The sequence below is a fragment of the Pithys albifrons genome, chromosome 8 (genome assembly GCF_047495875.1).
Source record: "Pithys albifrons albifrons isolate INPA30051 chromosome 8, PitAlb_v1, whole genome shotgun sequence".
Classification (NCBI taxonomy): Eukaryota; Metazoa; Chordata; class Aves; order Passeriformes; family Thamnophilidae; genus Pithys; species Pithys albifrons.
In genome coordinates, this window is record NC_092465.1 from 34,279,711 (window position 1) to 34,299,273 (window position 19,563).

The window sequence follows — 19,563 nt, forward strand, 5'->3', positions numbered from 1 at the left end:
GTTCCTCTGAGTCCAAAGCAAAAGGAGGTAAAAAACCTGTTGGTGCAGATGATGGTTGCAGTCTGGTGAAGAGTGGTGTTCGCAGTCGGATCGAGAGTGGTGGTCTCCTCCCGTAGAGGTTCTGGTCCTCCTCTGGGTCTGACAAGTGGTTCCCAAGTCCCAAAACCCCAAGATTATCCCCCCTCAGGTCCAGCTAGGACCACCCAGTACCTTCCCCGGGGTGGGGGGGGAGTTACACAATGAGTAATCTCACTCTGAGTTATAGGGTATTTGGAATCATTGATGGTCCATTAGCAGACATGACACCTCAGGCTGGGTGTGGAGGTGTTAACAACTTCCTGGAAGGGACTTATCACAGCTCTTATCTCACAGGCTTCTTTCACACCCAGCTGACATCCTGGGGGCCAGGTGTGCCCTGAGCAGCTGCTGCAAATGGTCCATTGTTAACCGTTCATGGGAAATGAATAGAGGGTGTAGAATACACAGCTTTGGTCACAGACACACAGTGATAAACTGGTCCCACCTGCTGAACTAGGACAGTATCAAAGGGTATTACTTAAGAGAATAAATGCTCCAAGTCATACTGCATCTCACTGAGCTGACAACCTCAGTTTTTTCTGGTCATGAGCAGTACAGAAGCATGTACTAAGTATGAGTTATTGAGTTTTTTTAATCTACAAACTTCTTCCTATAAAGTAGAAAAATATCAGAATCTCAGCTGTGGCCACCAGAAGCCATCCAAGATAGCCATGGTTAACAGAGGACTGCACTGGCAGTTGAAAATTAAAGATGGCAAAAGATTCTAGTAGCATGAGAAATAGTAAATTGTGACCTTGAGTCTTTGTTTCAGACTCATCTTTACACTTCTACAGCAGTTTGATATCTGAACCACATTTTGCAATAACAATGATTTTCTAATGTGTATCTTAGACACATAGTGGTAAAAATGCCCACAGAACAATATACAGCCAAAAAATTCTCTGCTTCTGTACAAACATATCAAAAAATGGCATGGACTTCTATATATTTCTAAAACATCTATTATAGACATTGCTAGAGAGAGCTGCAGTGGTGTTTATATCCTGATTTGAGGCCAGAATAACTCCTTTTATTGCTACATAATGAGCTCTTTCACACATGTACCTGTCAGGTCTCACAGTCAGCTCCTAGAAACAGAATAATTTTCCCTAAAAGGGGCAAACTCTTCCTCTTTTCATCTTCCTCCTTCTCTCCCTCACCTGTTTTGCTTGCACAGTGAAGGTTTCAAAGCTAGATGTACCCTAAACATAAAATCCCCAAGTATAACATTGTACAGAAATCAAAAACTTATTACAACAAACTAGATATTTAATAGAGATTTTACTAATAATGTTTGGGTTTGCATTTATGCCAACATCTGCTTGGGCATTTCCTAGTCCTGAGTCACTTCATATTGAAAAGATACAATTTATTCCACATGATATTTTCTTCTATGTCAAGTGTCGCACAATGATTATGATGAAAGCAAAGACTGAATATATGCTTATATTAATTAGCAATTATTAAGAGTCAGGTCCTCATGATTACTGTTCTACGGGCCTGAGAATGAATTCATTATTAAAAGTCTACTGCCACTGAGTGAATATCTGATCAGCTTCAGCAGATCAAAAAAATCATATTAAATAAATGAGTAATCAAATGATAGCGTATCATTTGTATAAATTACCAAAGGACAACCTCCCCTTCTGATTGAGATATGCTCAGATTTACAGAGATTATTTCCTCCTTTTCACACAGCAGCAAATCCTTTGTTACCACAAGTGATGCCTGCAGAGGGAATGATTGTTACAAGAGAGATGGGAACAGACATTGATCCAAAGAAGTTTTCCATATTCTGCCTGATGGTACCATAGCACACTAGTGCAACAAATCTAGGTGACAACTGAATTGTTTTTTTGATCCACACCACAATCTTTCAATTTCAAAATGTAATAGTAAACAAAAAAAAAATTTTAAAGATCCCTCAGTCTGGACTGAGAAGACCATCCAAGATGCTCTAGATCACAAGCAATAGAGTACACTACTATTCTCTTGTGCATTTTTGCAGACAGTACAAAGCACTATTATTTTTAGAAATATACAAGGCCCTGGTAATGAACTAATCAAATATAGCCTTAAAAAAAGAAGAGAACTTTTTCAGGCCCACAAATGTATTGGTTGATATTTGGATACTTCATAAACATGAGGGCTTTTCTTCATAATTGAAGTTATTATGAAAATCAATAAGCCAGTGAGATATTTCATAAATAGGCACCATAAAACCAAGAAATTCAACTGGCAAACAATTATTTTAATTGGCAGCAGAGGCCACAACATGCTGGTCATTTTTTTATCAGATTATAGAAAAGAAACAGCGGGTGGCAAGGAAGATACTGTACAGATTTGTTTAATATACATTTAAACATATATGTAAGAAAAAACAAAATTATCTGCTTCCTCAAAAGTGATCTAAAATAGCTATGGCATATGTTCCAGAATTCCTTTCAGTATGTCTTGCTTATGTCTGAATAGTGGTCAGCAAATTGTGTCTTCAGAAGGACTGATATTTCAAGTTCATCTAAATTTAGAAGCAGTTCATTTCCCAATTAATTCATATTTCCCAGTTTTATTTTTGGGCATATCTCTTGTGAATAAGACTCCTTTCCTGTGAACATATTCAACAGCAAAGAAAACAACTATTATTATTCACTCTAATTATTTACAAGTTAAACCATACTTCAATATTTTTTCAGACACCGGCTGAACCTATCAAGTGAATTAGAAAATTATTTCTCAGATCTGCCAGTATATTCCCAGCATTCTGGTTGTTGGTCTTTGGTCCAGTTATAGATCCATTTTTTAATTTAAGAGCTCTTGAATTCCCATACTTCCACTAAAGCATTATGCTCTCCACAAAACTACAATTACATACCTATATGGAAGCATTATTATGGGAAGATTTTTAGTAAAAATACAAATATTATATTAACATTACATATTTATAATTAATGAAATTCTGGCCCTCCTAATGCCTTTTCTTTGTATACTTTGCTGGTTGCCTTGTTTTGGATATTTTGATTATCAGTGTAAATAATGTTTTTGCTTATACAGTATCTTTGAGACCTAGTGGACCATTGTTTATTCTGAGCATGAGTGGACAAAAAATATTCACCTTGACTTCTGCTTCAGTTAAAATTCAGTCAGGATATAAATATATGTTTGCATGAAACTGTCAATTGTGGATGCCTTTTAAGAGGAAAACTCAGATACACATAGTTGAAAATGCTGCATATGCAGCTTCCAACGAACAAAGAGTAGCATATTTATTGAAATAATTTTGAAACTGAAAATTTGAGTATGTGTGAAGAATGATAAAAGTTAAGCCAGGAGTAGAATGTTTTTTGTAGTGCGTGATGAGGAGCTGAGTAATTTGTTCTGGTTTCTCTATAAAACCAAAGAATTAACAGGGCAAGGTCAGCTGGTACTAATGAATCATTCAATTGATATTTCCATTTACTTGCAAGGTTTTATTAAATGAGTATCATTCAGTTATGCTGTTTGTTACAGAATCATTGCATCTAGTTAGTCAAAATCTGTAATGAGCCTTGAAAAGTTCAGTAATAGAACAAAAAGGAAATCTCCAAGTCCAATCACTGTCTCTTTGGCTTCTTCTGATGTTCTACACCAGTCCATTAGCTGACACACCCAACAAAATGCAAATGCAAAGCAGACAAATATAGTAGAAACAAAGGCAGAATCAGTGGGGAAAGCATCATCAGGCCAGTATTCCACCACATACAAGGCACTTGTAGTTTAGTAACTTCTTGAATTTGGGATCATACATAGATTTCTCTTTCAAGAGAGAGAGGATGCATAACCATCCAATAAAGGAGTTGCAGTATAACCAGTTTCCCAGAAACACACAACTGGAGGAACCTGCTTCTGGATGTGACATACAAACATGACTGTTTTAAATAATATTTGCAGGCAGACATAGATCAGGAATTATAAGGTCATGCACAGGTTTCTTTTCTTCAGCCTTCAATTACCAATTAAAAACATTTAGTAACTTGCACATCATGCATCCTTGCACACAGCCATCCATGAAATTTCCAATATCCTACTTAAGAACATGCACTGTAATCTCATGCTGAAACAACTGTCCAACATTCCTACACTATCATTTTTCCTTACTGAGTTCTTGTTTGATCAAGATAAGTGCTCACCATCAATGTTTACACACACACACTAAACTTACAGCATTTCTTCCAGGTTTTGTTTACTTGTCCAGGTTATGAATAAAGTCCTTTCTCATTAAGATACCTAGGTAAGTTATCATATATAATCTGCTTCTGAAGCTTCATTTCATCCCTACTGCTTTCCATTCAGATTTTGCTTTTTTTCTCGTGTTTCTTTATTGCCTAAAGCTCTCTAATTTATTCCCCTAAGATGATTTTTTTATCACAAATAATGTATGCACTTGACTGTAACACCATACTGAAGCAAAGTGAGTATTAACCATCCTAAACAGATCAAATATATGCAAATTCAATAAGCTGAAAATTGGCTCAAAAGTTCTGAATTTTTGCAGATACTTGAAAAAATTTCTGGTGCAACGATATTTACAGAAATTTCTACTTCCATCTGAGTAATTTTTTTGATTGTCACTATTTGATATATTGCATTAGAATTTTTGAATATTTGATATATTGCATTAGAATTTCAGTGAGGTTGACTGGCAAAACGGCATTCCAGTCTGAAATTACAGAATGGCATGTCACCATTTCAGTTAAACCAGAATCCAGAAATTCCTTCACTAAAGGTAGACAATTAGAAAATTTACTAACATAGAGATTTCAGACTCTGAGAAGTAGGATACATCTAACAACATTGGTCATACCACGTTAGGGGTACAGTCAGAGCTAATTTTTGAGGCTCTCCCTACATTCAGTGGAGACTGATGGACACAAGATGACATTTTGTTCAGTAGGTCAATTAATTAGGTGGATTAAATATGCTTCTTAAGATGCCTGATTTTCTGCCCTAAACATACAAGGAGCTCAAGCAACTAAGTACCTTAAACAAATGATACAACCCTCAGACGGCTGAAAGTAACTGAGATGAATGCCATCCTAACAGTGTGACTTTTAAAGAATGAGCAATCCTGCTTTTCCTAAAATTCACAAGTCACTATGATTAATTGATAGACTTTCATAATGATGATCGAGTGCCCTTTTCTGCAGAAATTCATGACAAGTAAGAGAGGAGCAACACACACCATTCACCATCCCAAACAGCTTCTGCACCCCCTAAGCCATGGCCAACTCCTGGATAATCGTTGCCATAGGAAAAGTTGTTTGATTATTAAGTCATTAGTAACTAATAAAGTTACTCTTATTTTAAGGTCAAAGATAATACTTAAGCTCTGTCTACTGCTACAGAAAAAAAAAAGATGAAAAAATATTTGCCTGCAACAAATTCTACTCACTTGTTGCATTCAAGTATTTACTGCACCAGCATCTGGTAACAGTTAAAATGTGATAGGTACTGAATTCAACTCAAAGACATTTCCTGATGAAAACTTTTACCTGAATGGTGGAGGATGACAATTACAGAAAACCTCATGCCATCACACCACCACAAAGAAGAACAAAATTGCTGCTTTCAGAATATTCCCACTTTGCCAATTAGTCAATGATTATTCAAGGCAGAAATGCAGTAAATCCTCTCAACACCAAATATCACTCTTAGATGGAAATAAATCTAATTAGAGGAAAACATAGAAGATGAATTGCCTGCATCCAACACCTTATGTCAAGACACACAGGTTCAGATAATTATAGGTAGTGGTATTTTAATTGATTTCCATCGAGAGCCATTAAACCTGTTCTGACTATAGGTCTGTCAAATTAGAAAGTTTCTTTGTAAATGATCACCCCACTTAAAACTTCACCGCTATGGAGACACAAACAACAAGTGTGCCTTAAATCAAGAGATCCTGCTAAAGAGGGACCATACTGACTAGAATCACACTATACTCCTTGCATCTGTTTAGAATACAATCACAAAACTACTCTAGGAAATATGTATTCTTCATGTTGCATCAAAAAATTAGGAAAGAAAAATTAGAGTCAACTGACAACACCTGGAATCTCTGCGGGTATTAAAATGCTTTTCAACAAGAGACCAGATTTCTACTCAACATATTTAATATACACACTGCTACAAGGAGCTCTCCATGTCCACCACCCTGTAACAATGGAGATCTTGGGGAGGTTCTGGTTTATTTTTTTCATTAAAAACATCATTACCTACCCCAGTGCTAGGACAAAAGCCAGAAAAAGGGCATCTTTTGCTTTAGCATCAGGATTAAAGAGCAATTTCATTTACTTTTACAAGTGTAATCACACTCAACTCTGCTTGACTAAAATGTTTCCATTTTAAGATTTATTTCAGATTAGAACTTAACACTTCCTATTCTCTGCCTTAAGTGTTAAGTCACACCAAAATTTAAACTCCAGTGAAAACTGGTAATTTCCCTTTCACAAGCTCTACATGAGACCCTTGGCATCACTCTTGGCTATATTTCCAGAAACACTACCAGAAAACTTTTCAGCCAACAAGGCTTTTAGCAATCTAAGATATAACCCACAGTGAAATTAGCCCCAAGAAGATTCAAACTCTTCATAATCAGCTTTAATTGTGTGTGGTTTAAAGGTGAGTTCATTTCCCCTGCTGGTTCACCACGACAGAGATTATAAGTCAGACCTAAAATTTAATAATAATATTACAATAACGACACTGACACACAAGGGAAATTGTTTTCAACTCACAAAACCCCAGCAGTATAACCCAGTGTCCTGGGGCACAAACCCAAGGGGGTTTGTTTGCCCTTGTGCTGAGACCCCCCCTGTGGTTCCCCCAAGTCCAGAGCAAAGGGAAAAGAAAAACCTGTTGGTGCAGGTGAGGGCTGTGGTCTGGGCGAGAGCGGGGATCTCCTCCTGTCAAGGTCCTGCTGCTACTCTGGATCCGACGAGAGGTTCCTGAGGTCTTCTTACCCACCACTTATGTACCCTCAGGGAGCTCTCAGTCCCTCCCCCTGGGCGGGGACTCACACAATGGGTGATTAACTCTGGGAGCCAGGGGGTGTTGAGCTGTTGATGGCCCATTAGCAGCTCTGCCCCCCTCAGGCTGGGTGTGAAGGTGATAATGGCTCCCTGGGCAGCTGCTGCTAATGGCCCATTGACCTTGGGGAATGAATAGAGGGGGTGGAATACACAGGTTTGATCACCACCACACAGGGTTAGCTGGTCCCTCCTGCTGAACTAGGACAAATTGATTGCATATTTCATCTTTCACATGGCCAGTTCAGCCGTGTATATTTACTAAAGTGATATCAGCACTGCATGTCAGACACCTGATAAGAGCAGCCCTTCCCAGAACAGTGACACTTCTTACTTTGGAACAGCCATAAGTGACAGAATAGAGACACAAGTTCTGTGAGCTTTCAGTAGTTTGAGTTGCTTTTGCAGCCTACAGCATAAAACAAAACTGAAGATTTGCAGAGATACTGACAACACCAAATGGTCATTTAAGCCTCACACAGCTAAGTACAACTTAGAGAAGACCTTGCTAATTTGTAAAGAACAGCACACGTGCTCTGTAACATACTGTAGACCAGATCCCAGAAGAAATCAGAAAACACAATATTGATCTAAAAGCCAGAATATTCATCAAAAGTATTGGAAACATAAGCTATATAATTCAGTGATTAATCAGAAGCATCATGACTGCTTTAGCATAAACATCTCAGAGATATTGAACTTTTATTAACAATATCTGCATTTATAGGCTCTGTAATACACACAGAACTGAAGCCTTGGCTGAAACCTCTTTACAAGCTTGAGAAAACTGCATTTGGCCCTCAAAGTGTTTTCAACTCTCAAAAATATTTTGTGGAAACAAATATAAGAGATTGAGAGCTTGTAAAAGATATGCATAGGAAATTGGAAAAGAAATACTGAAGACAGTCAAATTAGCAACAGAAAAAAATGAGAATACAATCAGCTGCTGTATATGAATCAACATTTCTCCACAAAGTCTTTTTTCCAGGTAGGATCCAGGTAAGATTTTTTTAAAGTAATCAGGCACTTTTAACTGGTCAACATCTTGCAGAGAAATCTGTCAAAGGATGTATTTCCATACCTTATACAGTTGCACCATTCCAGTTTCACTGGAGCTGCAAATACAACTTTACATTTACAAAGCTGGTCATCAAAACTGTCAGGGATTACAATGACAAATTAAATCGCTTGTTATGTAAATTTGTAATCAAGTACCTTATCAAAAAAAGCAGCAAGTGAACAATTGTGTTTCTCTACTTCATCACACTTCTCCATCAGGAAAATTAAGCCATGAGAGATTTGAGGAGGAATGAAGGCAAACTTATTTAGATTATTAGAGCAATGAACTGTAACTGCATTGTAATTTTTCCATACTTCAAATTTACAAAAGCTGATTACCTCTGTAGAAGATTCACCTTTAAAAACAAACTATCTGTACATGAGATCAATAAATTACAGGGATAAAACTGCTACATGTAAGGGACTTTCACACATGCTCCATCAGGTTTGGTGATTTTGTGGATCCTTCCCACCTCAAACTCTATAAAAACAGTACATAAACTGTAACAGTCCTTAGAGTCCTCAAACTGGCCAGTACTTGATGTCTAATATGGCAAACTACTTCGGAATAAAATTCTATGAAGTCACAGTCATCTTAGATTAACAACACTTTTCCATTAAACTAACCACAGGATTTTTGTTCTGCAGTATGACTGTGTGGGAAATATATATCAATGTGAATATTCAGAAAAATATTCCAAAAGAGTTATTTTGGAACATTTGCATATGTAGACAAATCACTAATCTCTCTCTACTCGAATGAGGGAAAAATCATCAACACAGGCTGGACACAAGTCATATTCTCTTTACGTCATTAATTTAAGACAATTTGGTTTGATAGGAATGAATTTATTCTGCTGCAATTTCAACTTGCCCCTAATTCACTTGATAAGTACTTTGGAAATTGCCTGATTATCTCTTAAGTATCTGGGACATCCGTCATTTCCACAATAAACAAATAAATAGCAGCTTTTTGGAAAAGAAATACCAAACTCACACACAAAAAACCCCCCACCATTGCATGCAATTTTCCAATCCCTCAATTTTAATTGATGCAATGAAAGAAAATAACATTTGGGTTTTATTCAGCTGTTTAAGTGACTGGAAGTGATATGGGGAGATATTATTCTTTTAAATAAATTACTCTCAGCATCATTTTCAGCACTTCAGGTATGGAACACTCTGCTCAGCTCCTTTGCAAGCAGAGTAGGGTGTGATTGACAATTAACAATAGAAATTATAGTAAAGCAAACTACCCCACATATACTTTCTCAAAAATTAAGAAAGTGCTACCATATATAATTCAAAATGATAGATCTGCCCTCAAGAGCAGAATTCTAAAGCTTGCTATCCAATTTGAAAACTGCCTCTAATGACATGTACTTCAGACAAGAAATGTGCTCAGTGTGCAAAATTACTTCTCTTAGGCTTCTTCACAAAGATCAAGTTGTTCACACTGGTTTACAAATATCTAATTTTACAGTACTATTTACATCATCTGAATTTGACTGAGATCCCTGGAAGGGCTCTGCTTTCCAGTAAGATCTATAGTATAACTTCTAATTAAAATAAAGTTTATTGAAGTAAAACAAATAATCCATTATTATGGACATTGCATATGCCTAATTTCCATTAAATGTCAAGATTTAGGACTCCTGAATTTCATATTATCAGAAGAAAGAACAAGCTTGTCAGATGAGGAGTGTTTGGGTTGGAGTACAGGCAAGGAAAGACAGATTGCATGAAACACAAAATTAGAGGTTTTATTTCAGAATGCACAATGTCCCAAACACTTGTTCCTTTCCTCAATAGACAGCAATAAGAATTGCCTCAAACCCATGCTCTATTATATTCCATAAAAGCAGTGCTGGAAGAGCTGCAAATTACCAGTTTCCAAGGAGGCAGAAATGTTTCTTCCATTCTTCCCCTTCTAGCCCAGTCGAGATATTTTAAGACAACAATCTAAACCAGTAATTAAAAAAAAATAAGCTTAAATTTAGTGAGAAATTAATGTCATTGGCAAAATAACTCCAGTGAGTGAACGACCTGACCATATGTGCAATCACAAGGTAAGAAACTAATTTTCATGGACCTCTGCTCAATTATTGGGAGCTGGCACTCTGTTGTCAGTTCTAAAGGTTAATGCAGTAATGAAAGATGACAATCTCTCCTAAGCGATTACTGAATGCCCAAGCAGGTATTCACATCTTAAATTAAAGGTGCCCCAAGCAGCCTGAGGATATGAGGTTTGTCCCAAGTCTCTATCACAGCCTGTGTAGAGTCTCAGCTGAGGGTCTGTTGCTCCAAAGCACCATGTACAGCTCAGGTGCCAAGATGACAGCAAAGCTCCAAATGCAATATTTTGCTCAAAATTGAGACAAATTTAAACCACCTGAATTGTTCCTAATAGAATTCATTGTGATTTTTGTCAGAAGGCAAAACTTTGGGGGTTTTAGGATCCTTCCTAATGTTTCCTAAAATCTCATTTAAATTTTGTGAGATGCATTAGGTAAATCAGTAATTAAATTATAAATTACTAATCACAGTTCCAATCCCCTTTTGAAGTAAACCTTTACAGGCCAATCTGATCTCACTGATGCTTCTCATGTCTTTATCTGGAGATAATGTTCTCGAGGGAGAGATCCAACACTGAAACATCCAGTACACTCAAACAAATAGACACCCCTTTAATTGCACACAAATATGCTCCATGGGACGAAGCTAACAGAGAAGGAGAGGGTCTACCATCCACTTACACTCTGGGTAATCTCAAACTCACTGAAGTCTTTATTATACCATTCATAAATAAAACCATAATTAAACTACAGCTCTCAGCAATGAAATAAAATTAAGGGTCTGTTCAGACATACATTTCAATTGCATCTTCAGTCCTGCCACTCACAACACCAAAATGGTCTCTTGGCCACCTCAGCTTTAAACAAAACAGTAGTATTTTCACACTCAGAGGCATCAATAACACCTACAACATAGTTACTAAGTATCCCCAAGCCATTCATACAAGGACAAGAATGACAGCAATGGTAATGTCTCCTTCCAGGGTAGAAGGGCTTTGTAATTAAGTAATTGATTAATCCTGCTTTGACCATTTTCTGCAAGTCTTGGGTCATTTTTCAAATCATCTTTGCTGCTGGAATGCTGGAAAAGAGTCTAAAGTTAAATTTCAAGGTTACTTTCTACTAACTGTAAGAACAAGAAGAGAAAGGTTTTATAAATGAAAGAGAACAAAGACAGTACAATCGCCACAGACTCCGCCAGAAGAATAAGCTATTATAAGCTTCCCAAAATGTCATGAGACATTACAGTCAGAAAAGATAACCAAACAGAGGTATGAAGTTTTATACAGAAGTAGTTCAACCCACTGCTTTTACTGCTAAGCCTATCTGGAAAGCAAACCAAAAGGAGATGATACACACTCAGTGACTGGGGAAGAGGTTTTAGAGAGCCAAGATATAACAAGTCAGTTTTCATCTTAAACACACTTGTTTGATATTGTTGTAGTTAATGGTTTTAAGACAATCACTAATTTTCATGATAAATATCTGCATGTGAATCACATGAAAAAAAAAAGACAACGTACTTTTCCCCAGAACCAGCTTAAATTCCAGCTTTGTTACTAATTCCATTGTGACAGAACTGCCAAAGGTGAAATGGCAGGGATGATGAGTCCCACCATGGTATGAGGGCTTGTTTAACCCCAAATCAGAAATATGAATCCATATCTTTGAGTAAAAAGTAAATACTAAATGTCCCAAAACCACTGGAATTCAAGACTCTTCATGCCAGCAGAACAGACGTATTGATGAAGGCAGTGAAAAGTATCTAAGGGAAGATTGCAATTGTATTTTTCAGCTCCAGATAAAATTACAAACCAGCAGTTACTGCTGAAATTAAGAAACATTTAAACCTTTTTTGTATCTGTACCCAGTCCAAGAAGCAAGCACCTCCATGTGAAATTTTACATGTTCTTTAAAGAGCAAATAGCAGAAGAAAGTCAATTAAATAATAAAATTTTATGCATTTAGCATTGATAACAATTTTTTGCTAAGATCATATAAACTATATAGTGCTCCTGTTAAGAGTAAAGGTTAACACATCCACCTGTTTCATTGCGAGCATAAAAAATTGCTAATAAAGTGTTTTGGAAAATGCAGTTGAGTTCCCCTCTGGGAAACAGGAGCAAATAATAAGCACCCTGATTCCAGATTTTTCTGGGTTTAAGAGCTAATGAGATTCTGATTTTTAAGATCAGTAAAACAACATGTAAACACTGGGGCAAAAACAAATGCAAAATTATGAAGTTCTAATGATTTTGAAGTCACTTGGACTTTTGTTGCCAGAGAAGGCAAAATACTTTGATTCACAGAGAAAAGATCTTTTCCATCAAACACCAAATGAACAGTTTCAGGAATGCTGAGCTACCACTGGAGTGGCTGAAATACTAAAAAAGACATGCTATTTACATCATTTATCATGATATTTCTCATTAGGGAATGATTACTAAAGTCCACAATGGTGATAAGATGCTCTGGAGTGCACAGATGTGGCACAGGAGGAAGAACTTTCTCATCGTTAGAGCCTCATGCACAGAGTACCTGCCATTATGGATGGTCATCAAGTCCCACTGAATTGTCTTCAAGGCTCACTAATCCCTTTCAGACCATTTGATGTGTAGCCTCAGCAACACACAGAACTCTGTGTGTGTCCAAAGCAGCAAAAAGCTACTGAAGCTGTGTCACTTGAAATAATTTGTTATGTGTCTGTCTGAAATTATTTTGGTTTTAATTTGTAATTTTTTCAGCAATGTCAAAAATTTTTCTGCAATTCTACTTCTGGGAAAGATGAGAAAATAAATGAAGTATTCAAATGAAACATTCCTAAAATGTTTCTAGTTTTGAGGAGTATAAAACTACATACTCTGAATCTTATCTAATAACATATTCAGAAAAAAAGTTTGTGCAATAACTAAGATTGATGGTAATTTTTTAGTGGGAAAAGAACACTAAAATAACAAACAAACAGGTAAGGGAATGTAATGACATTTTATTATTCCAACTGAGGCTTAATTTTAACATTTTCAACTGTTGCTCTTCATGTCATTGATGACCACATCCTTTATTCTTCAAATTAAAATATTCATACAAACAGAAATTAATTCTATTATATTTAGCACCTGGCAGGCACTTACTGACTTCAGCACAGAAGGGTTTCAAATCCCACCCGAGGGGAAAAGATTAAGCCTAAGGTTAAACAAAGTGAATTCCTGCCAGCTGTCCTTTAAGCAAACTGAACAAAATGGATTGAAAAATAGAACACTGACCAAAGAACATATTAAATTTCTGTGGTTTTAAATATTTATGTTTTAAATTTATCTTCAAAATAACAAAGAAGAAGCCGCAAAGTAGCAATCACTTTTTTTAAAAATTATGATTGTCAGTGGTACCCTTTATATTGCCTTCTATTATTGCTTACTTTCTTTAAATACTAGAGGCTGATGGAAGATAATGAAACCATCAGGTTTTAAAAAAGTCCACATTTCACATAGTACTATTTTTGTCATTCTCCTTCTGGGTCAAGGTCAGAGAGGAAATACTGCTCCCAGGTTGTCTTTATAGTCTCAGTGGTCTCCCTAATGGAGTAATTACAGCTGGTCGAGCCTCACTGCAACACCACATCGAGTGGATGCATTTGCAGTCCCAGCTGGAAGAAAAGGCTCATTCTGGTCTGCTCTAGCTGAGCTTTTTAAAGCCTTCCTTTGCCACACAGCTCAAGGCTTACAGACAGAAGGGTCAGCACTGGTAAAAACCCACGTCTGAAAAGTACACGTGCAGCAGAAGTGGACAACATTATACCGAAACCTTTCCTCCAATCATTTTAAAAAGTCCTGTGAAAAAGGGTATAAAGATAATACTTCTCATACAAAGCACGTAGCTTATCTAATACTATTGCAAACTCAACTCTGGAACTTTAATAACACATGCTCAGAGGGAGAGACATCAGAAAATATCACATGATGTGTTCTAAACTGTTCAATGAAACAATATGCAACCTCTCAGTGAGGATGGGTGTATCAACAAGACAAATATGAGCCTTTCATGGGCAAAGCCAAGGGAGAAACTGAGATGCCACCCAGTCCTAGAACATGCACAACGCTGCACTCCTGGCCTCCTCTCACAGGAGATGCCCAAAAGAATTCACAGCCTGCGAAGATCCTGTTCTAGTCATTATGTTAAACAATCTGAAAAAAAGCACTAAAACCTCAAATAATTAAGAAATTTAAAAAATTCTATTTGTATATAATTATGTTACCCAATTAGGTTTTTGAATAATGAAATCTTTCACTTTTACTTCAAGGTACTCCTTATCCAGACTCCTCTAAGAAACAGCAGCTCCTTCACATGCACCCTACAACTACATAGTTATTCATTATGAGAATTTACATTAAAAGTGAAACAAGACAGTTTTCTTCATAGTCCTGTACCTAAGCTATCTTGCTATAATAAACATACCTTTATACTTCCCAGCATGTGTCTAATGATATAGCAAACAAAAAAGTCTGATCAAGTGGAAAAACTTCCAAGTTCAGGTTATGAACTGCAACCTTTTACTTTTTTAGAAAAACACAGTAATTTTTTTAGAAAAATACACTAATTTTATTGCTATTTTACAAGATCTTCAAAGGCTATGTTACTCTTAAATATAACAATCTTCCAACAAAATATTGTCCTTTAACTCATAATCCTTTATCTGCTAGTTGCACATGATACCACATTCACTTTTTAAATAATATTTAAAGGTCAAACCAATAAGGCATAGAAAATGTTGAACATCTTGTACAATTCAAAAAAGGCACTGCAGAAGCCACAGGGGGGTACTTGCTAAAATGATCAAGCACTTTTCAACATATTTATTCAATGATTACCAGGGGCACAATGTAATCCACTTCTAATGGAAACCCACAGGAAGGGAAAACTCTGCTGAAAATTCATAAAAAACATCTTCAGAGTTTGTTCCTCAAGTGTTTTCAAGGCATATGAAGGAGAAGACATAGATCAGAATATATCTAAATTACAGTTCATTATATAAAGATGTCTAAGCTAGTTTTAAACTGCTTCAGATGAGGGAGGTGACCAAACTGGGAAGCAGAGGGGTCCATAGGACAGACAAATCTCATAAGTTTTGGGAAACTCTTGGTCTACTCTGAACATTGCTGCCAACACAGGCAGTTTCTTAAACGGATAACCATTTTAGCTACTCACCTAAGTAACTCAATCTCAATGGATTCTTGAAACTTTGCTCTGATTATTATCACCTCACCCCTGAGGAGGAGAAAATACACACAGGACAAAGTGTTCATTTTTCCAGTTCTGATTAGTGCAATTTACCAACTCGAACTTTTGGTCAGCTTGTATCAGATGCTGCTGAGGACATCTAATCTACACCCAGAGGTAACAAGCAGGTAGATATTAAACTATGATCTTGTTCCAATTAGAGATGAAGTGTGGGCATTTTTACTTCTGCCATGAATTTGTTCAGGTTAGAAGGGACCTTAGGGGAACACAAAACCTGCTACTCCAAGGGTCTCATTGAAGCACCTCAGGGCTTTATCCAGGTGTCCAGTTATGGTTTGCCATGCCAAGTGCCAGGTGTTCAGCCTACAACAGCAATCCCTGAAGCCATAAAATCCTATGTACATACACTCCTATGTCCATCAAGTGCATTAAACATGTAGAAAGAAAATTCAAAAGCAACAGTAACTCGGAGTGTTTTGAAGTCAGCACCTTCTACATGAGTAAAAAATCACACATCTTCTGAGCAGAAAAATGTTTGGATCAGTTTTCTTTCTCCCTGTATGAGTAATTGCTGCAGTCTATAAGCCATTATCTGCCAAGTCTCAGACATTTCTCTGATCTCACACACACATACACAAAAGAGGGAGGCACAGACCTGTGTTTCATGAGAAGCTGCATCTTGCTGGAATGCCTCACAGGGTGCTGAGCCCGCAGAAGATTTAGACATGCCAGTAGGAGACACTCCAGTGCTGACAAGAGGCAGCAGCCAAGCTCCTCTATCCTTTCAAAGCTAAGATAGTTGTGCCCCACCAAACAACTTTTGGATGCCAAAGTTAAGGGATGGCTTCAAGGCACCAACAGATTCTGACTGCCAAATATTGCCATGGTGGATTGAACCCTTGTTCAGATCCCTGTAATTCTGGACATCGACTCTATTGCAAGGTAGCAATTAGGAAAGCACTTGAGCACAGTCATTTTTAAACCTTCATTTAAATTAAACAAATGCTTAAAGCACTGATCACAAACACATTGGCTTTTAATGGTAAGATTGAAAGAAAGCCTTCATGCCAACATATTTATGTTCCTCATTGAAAACTTATACATGGAGGAGAAAACAGAAAGAGCACAGTAGGAAAGAAAACTTTTAAAGCAAAACTTGACTTCCACTATTGGTGCCAAGTGAACAAACATTTCAAAGCACATGTGTATGCTGAGTACACTAAAACTTTAAAAGTGCAGGGGCACATATGTCTATAACAGATATGTACACATGGTATTTATGAGACTTTTTATTATAATAATATATTAGCATAATTATGTATATAAGTGATACACATGTATTCAAATATGATTGCTATAGTTCACGAACAAAAGTTAATGTGTCCATCCCACTACAGCAGAGCTGCACTGGACTTGCTTCAGGAGAAAATCATCTCCACGTAGTTGGGTTTTAACAAGCCTGCTCCCTTAGAAATTGCTTCTAGCAGGGTCTTTGAGAATTTCTATTGAGTAATATTTATCAGTTTTTGCAGACTCACCTACCTGTTTCTAGAGGATCCTGCTCTGATTTTGATTGATGGAGTTAATTATTGTGCCAGCATTATCTCACAATAGCAGCACAAGTTTTTGCTTAGCTTGTTGTTATCATGGATATTGAGCTGGTATTGGCAGTCCAAACAGCAACAAAAATGCCATTTTCATATTCCCAGAATGTTAAAATACTAAAAGGTTTCCTCCTTGGCATGGTCAGTCCTTCAGAAAAATTCTATCTCCTTTGACAGAGATCTTGCATATTGTATTTCTAGTGAACTTTAGAAGAGAAAAACCTCCATCATATGCCAAAAAAAAAAAAAAAGGCATCAGAAATACCTTAACCACTTAGAGATTTGTTATCTTTCTTGCTTAGACTGAACACTTGTGTGAGTGGATGCGTTCCATGTAGAATATATTGAAGATATTCAGTTCTGAAAACAAAGGTATTCTATGATCTTTTCACTGGATGAGTAACAGATCTATTTTCGTTTCCAGGCATCATCTTATTTCACCTGCAATCCTCACTTCAACCAGCAGCAGGAGCCCTATGTCATCTCAAGAACTGCCCTGGTGTGGTCCACGCCACTGATGTCACCAGCTGCCACTACCAGCAAGGGTCACAGCAGCCACACAGAAGTCAGTGGTGTTTACAGAGACCTCACCCATTTTAAGCAATTAAAAATGCCCCAGCAAATGAAATACAAATCCTGCCTATTGCTCAGGCAGACACTTTCTTAAAACTAATACATAAACTTTACTAAAAATATTCAGAAGAGGTAGAAAGGGATGAATATTTAAAATATAAACCATGAGCTGTACTTCAATGATATTCCTTTTTGCCTTCCTTTTCACTACAAAATTTATAATAAAAATCTTCTCCTTGACAGGCTTATAGATATTAAATATGGTATTAATAGCTACTTTGCCAAACATGAAAATACATTAGCAAAACTGGTTTTAATCTCTTGTTACTGTTAAAATATTAATCCTGTTCTGAAGAAGTGACATTTGAAAAGAGAGAGAAGAAACAGCACATCAAGACACCACTTGTGAATAAGCAAAGAGAGAGCAGACATTCTGCTCAGCCACTCCTGGGCTCTTTATCTGTTTGTTTCCACCTTTCAAGTACTCAGAGTTTCTCAGCAATGCTGAAAGAAGAGAAAAGGCAACAACTGAATTGCAAATTCAGTTTTTCAGCTGTTTGTTTTCTCAACACAACGCAGATGTTGCTGCCATCAATTTCTCACTTAGTAGGTTCCCTCTATCTGGCTTGATCAATAAGGTCATAATATACCTTAGAAATACGAGGATGGCAAGTTGATTTCTAGAAAGTTAATGCAGTAATAAAACAAATTATATAATATTTCGATCCCTAAACACCTTTTCTCAAAAGAACAACAGAACATTGCATTTCCTTAAGAGCTTCTCCACTAACTAGATCTACTTTGTTCTATTAATATCATTCCAATAATTTCCAAATGCTGTTTAATCATGTGCTACATACAAGTAAGTCATCATGCACCACAGTGTGTTGTGCACAGACGGTTTCATTGCAAAGATCAGTACGAATGCAGCTCTTTCTCCGAGTGATATCATCTAACTGTCTTTGTCAACTCTGCAATTTTCCTCTTAGAAACTATTTGCAAAGAAAATAATGCAGATGGCCTGAGCTGGCAAGCTCAGGGTTCTGTTGTGTTGTTGCTTGATGACTAAATGATTCTTCTTATTGCTTTAGACAGATTATTTTAGTGGGTTTCCACCATAAAATACAAACTATGTATTTGAGATACTCCCACAGTTTAGCTCTTGGTTATTGTGATCTACTTGAGCAACTGTTCCAGTGATGGTTTGCACAGTAGCCAGTAAAATGGGCATCTGTCTGGCACACAATGACATCATCAGCAACAGAATAGATCCCAATGACACTTTAAATTTTTATACATCACCAAGGTTGATACAAGAAGTAATGGAATTCCATTCCCTTTCAGAATGGAAGCTGCACCACAATTTTTCTCGAATATGCCCCAACCTCACTGAGGCACTGAATTTGAATTCTCCATGTTATGAAACCTTTTCAGGCAGAATTCCTTTCTCATATGTGTGTGTCTCATCTTCACGAACGAAGATTTGGGAAGGGCTCTCCCCACGTGGGTGTGCCCTTCCAGCCTGCGCAGTGGATTTTAGGTGAGGCTCAGCGTGCGCAGAACTGGCCCCACCGTTTAAGTCCTGAGGTTCATCTGCCACGGCCGAGCGAGCTTGGACGGTGCCAGTGAAGTCCTCAGGACTAGAACCTACAGCACCCGGCATTTCCCAGAAGGTCTCCCATCCAAGTACTAATCCGGGGCTGACCCTGCTGAGCTTCCAAGATCTGATGGGACTGGATGTTAGGGAGGCATTTAACTGCCTTCCTTTCTCATATAGATTTCACTATAATTCCCTTCAAGTTTCATTTAATTACTTGCTTCCACAAAAATATATGTTCACTGAGTTGCTGTTACTAGAAATGCAAGCATAATTGT